This window comes from Ostrea edulis, chromosome 5 (assembly GCF_947568905.1).
Source record: "Ostrea edulis chromosome 5, xbOstEdul1.1, whole genome shotgun sequence".
Lineage (NCBI taxonomy): Eukaryota > Metazoa > Mollusca > Bivalvia > Ostreida > Ostreidae > Ostrea > Ostrea edulis.
In genome coordinates, this window is record NC_079168.1 from 1,440,358 (window position 1) to 1,446,357 (window position 6,000).

General features: G+C 36.3%; 1 long non-coding RNA gene across 1 annotated transcript in view; it reads right to left on the minus strand.

Moving 5' to 3' along the window:
• The window catches only part of LOC130055193 (uncharacterized), a 72,805-nt gene extending 69,412 nt beyond the window's left edge, over positions 1-3,393 (minus strand). Inside the window, exon 1 of the long non-coding RNA XR_008803479.1 lies at positions 3,191-3,393. This is a non-coding gene — a long non-coding RNA (uncharacterized LOC130055193). The remainder of the gene's footprint in view (positions 1-3,190) is intronic.
• Positions 3,394-6,000: the final 2,607 nt, after the last annotated feature.

Here is a 6,000-nt window from a genome sequence, read left to right on the forward strand (position 1 = left end):
ATTGGCTCTGCTGTTGTTCAGGGTCAACACCAAAGTATAACAAGGTCTTGCCATAAACATGATAAAGAATTCATATTCAAAACAGTGCTCCAAGTCACATCTACTATCAGGTCAGAAAATAGCCACCTAGAAAAATTTCTGGTCGCCATTTTCATATATCTAGTCGCCATGTTCAAAATTTCTACTTGCCATGGTAAAAGATTTTGTAAATAACATCTACAAGTTTTTTTTTAATTTGAATATCTTTCAAGAAAAAAATCAACACCCATGTATGCGATTTGTTTGTTTTATTTTTAAACTGAATAGAAATGTGCTGTGAAACATGCTGGATGCTAACAAGTCAAGTATTTACTCTGGCAAAAGTTGTATTGCATTGGGCCATCCTGTATATTTTACAGTACGCTTCTGGGGAAGAAAACCTAGCGTTCCAAACAAGGATTTACTTCAAAGTCCTCAACTAGAAAACTGACACGGTCAGCAAGGGCCCCGCCGAGGGTTATTAGAGGAAAGTGACATCTGTATTTGATATAGCAATGTTTGGGGCTGGTATATATGTTAGAATTAATAATATATAAAGATACATTGGAATGCCAATTTGTGAAAAAGGAATCATGAAGCATATTTTTGAGAGACTTATGCAATTTAAATTACTTCTGTTTGACACACTCATGACATCCACTCAAACACAACAGAGTGCAACAAAATCCCATTGTAATAGGGGACTCAAAATGGATAACTGGTACAAAATATGGTACATACTATTCGAAAAGGATTATGAATTTGACATATTGATGTCTTGGAAAAGGAAATTCTGACATCGGGGCTCTAAGCGTTTTCAAAAACATTGTCATTTGATAAAAGTGTTCTACATTTTTAAAAACAGAGATTAATATGTCTTTACATACATAGGTGAGAAAGTTTCCATTATTCCTAGCCGAGACATACCATGTATGTGCAAAAAATGCATAAGCAAATATCAAAATACTCACATAGAAAATGTGGACGAAGCGCAGCGAAACACACCATTTCGAGATTTTCACCGACGAAAGCTCGGTAACAGTAATGAATAAGGTACACTCATTTTGTATCTATTTTGTGACTTTCTTTATCAAAAGGAACAGTTCTCTAATGTGTAACGTGCAATTGCTACATAATTCAATAACTTGAAGCATGAAGCAGTTTCACTTTGCAACCGGATATAAGAAATTTTATTTCGTATTCCGATCCCGATCGAAAGTTGTTGACTGGGAATGACGTGTTTTAATTCAATATACATGTAACATCAAGCATTTTTTATATTACATTAAAAAAAAACAAATATATACACATACACAAAATTTGAAAACTGTACGATAAAAACTGTTTGAGTTATCGTGTAACAAAGAAAGTGTTGACGGACAGACAGACGGACGGACGGTCGAATGGACAGACAATGTGATTACTATAGGGCTTCCCGCATTTCATGCGGGGCCCTAATAAGTGGGCCTTCACTGCTTTTGCGAATAAGAGCTTCTACTTTTGTTGGATATTTTACTGAACAATCAGTACCAGCATCAATAAGAACACCACATCCCGAGTTTGTAATTGTCTGTGAAAATTAGCTGCAACAGTTGCCTCGCTCGACTTACTGCTAATAATGCAGTCACGGACAAGACGTGCATCTTACTGTTACCGTGAATAGTCACAGTTCCACATTTGAAAGATGTACACCAGGTCATGGTGAAATCGGACAATGGGTGTCCAGAAATGGTGGACGTTGCTGGCTGATTGGCCTCACAAATTCTGCAAAACATTTTGCAATCTCTATATCAACCATGAAAATGCCTTATCAAGACTGAGGTTCTTCCTTTACTTTTGCATTTTTCTTTAGACACAGAGCGATTAAGAAAAATAATAAAAACGCAAAAAAATTGATGGAATTCGGCCGGATCAAAAACATTATTTCTTAAATCTTTTTTTTTCACGTCTAAAAATAAGAACTACTTAAATCTATTCCCTTGGCTCGTCCGGTAATGCAAACCATGATGACATCCCCCCACCCCCCACTGATAACCAGCCATGCCACTTCATGACTGAAAAATCATTAATTATAATTCTAGTTTTGTGAATAAATTTCAATGTATCCTTACAAAAACAGTGGAGAGGGTCTCAAATATGTTGCAATTTATTCAATATTATTTGAGAGTGCTGAAATATTTCATCATTGTGTTACAACTAGGATTATGTACAATATTATAAATTTTGTTCAAATTTTCTCTTCTAAACCATGCCATTGCTACAAGGAGATTATTATATGAATTTCATTTTTAAAAATCAAATAGGTGTGTATTAGTGACTTGGAAAGATAGAAAGTAAAAATAGGGAAAGTAGCCTCTATTTTCGAGAGCATACAGTACAGAAGAAGTCTCGGGTCAAAGGTTAAGTAAGTCACCGTGAAGGCGGCAGAAATAAAATGTATAGGTATAAAAATATTTCAATCCCATTCATGTATACGTTTTATGTTTTAATGACTTGATATAAAACCATGGGAGAAAACTAGAATGGGCTGTTTCTGCTGCCTAATTTTAGTCATATACTGAGTATTTGGCAAATATATATTGTTTAAATTAAACCTGACCAAAGCATGAACATTACAAAATATGTACATACCTACGTAGCTGCGCTCGCTCAAACGGTAGCACCGTCAACATATTATTGATTATCGCACTTGAAACAACAGATGCATTGCTCGATTGCCCCTGATACAATTCTACAAACATACAGTTTACCAAAGGACGGATCATCTAGGGACGGATCAACTGTGGGACGGATAAACCTGACACCGGATGGTCTGACATGGATGCAATTCGAGGAGTTCCGATTGATATGGATGGCATTCAACCGTCCGAATTTACTCTTACTTTACTCTCACATAAGGCTGTGAATATTTTGGCTTTAATGATTAAGTTTTCTTTTTTCTATTTAAGTAACAAAAACGCTGACCGGTAAATATTTCTTCAAAACAGTCAATTTCATCTATTCACAGGTGACCCCCCATAACATCACTGCATACAATATTTTCCGTTCCATTTTCTGTTCCGCGTTTTAGCAACACCCATGAAATTTGAAAAACCCGTCTGTCCTGAATATTTCTTTCATGGACCTCAGGCTAAACCAAATAACCAGAGGAATCTAAATAAATGGTACCTACGTGTCATAGTACTGTACCCGACAGTCATTTTCGCTAAGTATCCGCAAATATAAGCTTTCTGTCTGATCACGCTGATTCGGCATCCATCTTCGTTTCCGCTGCAAGTGTCTTCTGCTTCATCAAGAAAGACAACTCTTGTTTTAGCAATCGCACACTCTCGGGCCTTTCCGGCAAATGAAATACAACACATTCATATTCCCGAGCTTACGGAATGACCCGAGAAGTTCCTTTCAAGATTTTTTTTTTGGTTGGTGGCGGATCAAGAAAATTTTGCAACCAAAGAGAAGGAAGGGGAGATCTTTTTATATGACCCCCCCCCCCCAACTACCATAACCAAAGGGGGGTTGGGATACACGTACTCCCGTATCTTTTAGATCTGCAAACGTAAATTCTAAAAAATCAAAATTTTATAGGCTATAACATCTAAATATAAATTGAAAAAAAATGTCAGCGTACATTTTCATTCTTGACACCCCTCCCCCATTTTTACTCACCCATGGCGTGACGCCATTGTGCAACATGATTTCAGGTTTGCTCCTATATATGTGTAATCTTCAATATATTTTCAAAATTTCTACAATAGCGGATCTGGACCTTTTTTTTAAATGAGAGAGATGCAACCCAAGTGTGTACCTTTTTCTCCTACCCCCCCCCCCCTCCCCTGTAAACGTGGAGATCCCAAAATGGCAAAAATGGACTATTTAAAAAACAAACATAGGTGCATGCCTATAAACAAAATTGATATGTTTTATTTTAAATCAAGCCCCGCTACTCCCCCCCACCCCCACCCCTCCCCTCCCCATCCACCCCGTCCCGCTAGATCCGCCACTGCTGTACAACAATATGCGATCAAGAGAGTAATCCATTCACTTTTTTGTATAGAAATATAATCAAGTGGCGTAGCGACCTTTGCACAACACCACAAATGAATACACAGAATTTTCATTGTTCATCTTTTATAGATCCCTTTTGTTTTTATAATTTTAATGTCAAACTTCATACTATCAATTCAAAGCAATATCAAATCATTTACAAAAAGTCAAACCAAAACTGGAGAAAGTTTCTGAGGTCAGTATAATTCAATTTGTGGGGAAAAAAAGAAAGATTTCATACAGAAAATTGAGACGGACTGTTTGATTTTCGTTCAAGGTAATTTGATCAATAATTATCTAAATTATGTTGCTAAAAGTAGAATGAGATATTTTTATTTTCTAATTGCCTCGATATTATTTATTTTGTTTTTTTATTCATTTTTACTTTCTTTTGGATATGACCTTAAAAACGGAGGTCCCACGTCGCGGCAGGCATTGACACGCTAACGAACCCTCACTACTACAACACTGAGCGCTAAGTATAGGTCTAAATTTGTGGTACTTCACGTACAGCTGGTGACATCTCAAAAGGAGTGACAAATTCTCGACCGAAAATTCATGTTCCCGGCCTTTTCCGGAAAGACCCGAGAAGTTGTTATTGCTTTCAAGATATAAGATACAGATTTTAAAAGAACTTTTTGTACCAAACAAAGTGAGAGAAAATAGAAGACCCCGAAATGACAAAAGAAAATAAAAAAAAATGTCTAAAATGTTGAACCATAGGGGGTTGAGATGCAATTATCGTGCCTTCTACGTCTAAATTCTCTTGCAGCGAAACAAAATTATAAAAAATTCAAAGTGTCATTGACTAGCGTGCAGTTTTACCTGTGAAAATTCCCTCCACATTTTAACACCCCCCCCCCCCGGTTGTGTATCAGAATATTTTCAGTTAAAGGATTACCCCCCCCCCCCTCCTATACAGGGGCGGATCCGAAACATTTACCAAGGGAGGGACGCGACACTATATTGCACTTTTTCCGCCAATGAAGTTTCCTTTTAAAAACAATATCTGCTTTTTAAAATCTACCAAAAGGAGGGGGGTTAAACCCCTGGTCCGTTATTTCCCGCCCCTTTAGATCCGCCACTGATTAGCAGCAATACGTGATCAAGAGAGTGATCTATTCAGGTTTTGTAAGTGACATAATGACCTTTACGCAACAACACAAATGGAGAAATTTCATTTTTTTTCTTCTTTCTTGTTTAAATCGGAATTTCCTTTTCAAATCAAACCGAAACCCCGATCGAGAAAGTTTCTCAAACTCAAAAGTGAGTCGGAGTGTTTGTATTTGTATCGAGGTAATTCAATGAAATAATCAATCTAATCAATAATTATAAAATGAAGTATGCTACTACAAGGGAAATGAGTTTTTTTTCTTCATAATTTGCTTAGATGTAATTCATTTTTGTTTTCATGCATTTGTTTTCACTTTCCCGTCTTCCTAAGTTTGAATGCTTATAGAAAATCAATACAATATGTTAATATTAAATTCAAACATCAATTTCATCATGTTGCATTTTTACACAATACCGAGAACTGCATTTTATTAAAACTTTTCGCTATTTTTGAGTAAACCAGGGAATGAATAATGCGATATTAAAAGATAATTGCTCTGCATATCTTTTGTGAACCTTCGGGCCCCCACCATGGCGTTTAACTGTGTATAAAAGTATGCGAGCGGACCAATCACTAATATCTAAGGATCATAACTAAAGAGAGATAACTCTTAATCAAAACTTTCAAATTCATTTTTCCAGAGTTGTCTTTCTTTTATTTTCATTTTAACGGACTAATATTCGTTGACATTCCTACTTGTCATTACTATTTTTGTAGTTTTAATTGATAAACAGAATTGATAAAATGGTCAGTTATGGAGTCAAGCCTTCAGAAGCCCCCGCCTGACAAGAGTAGAACCGACACCTGTAATTACACTCGTGGAT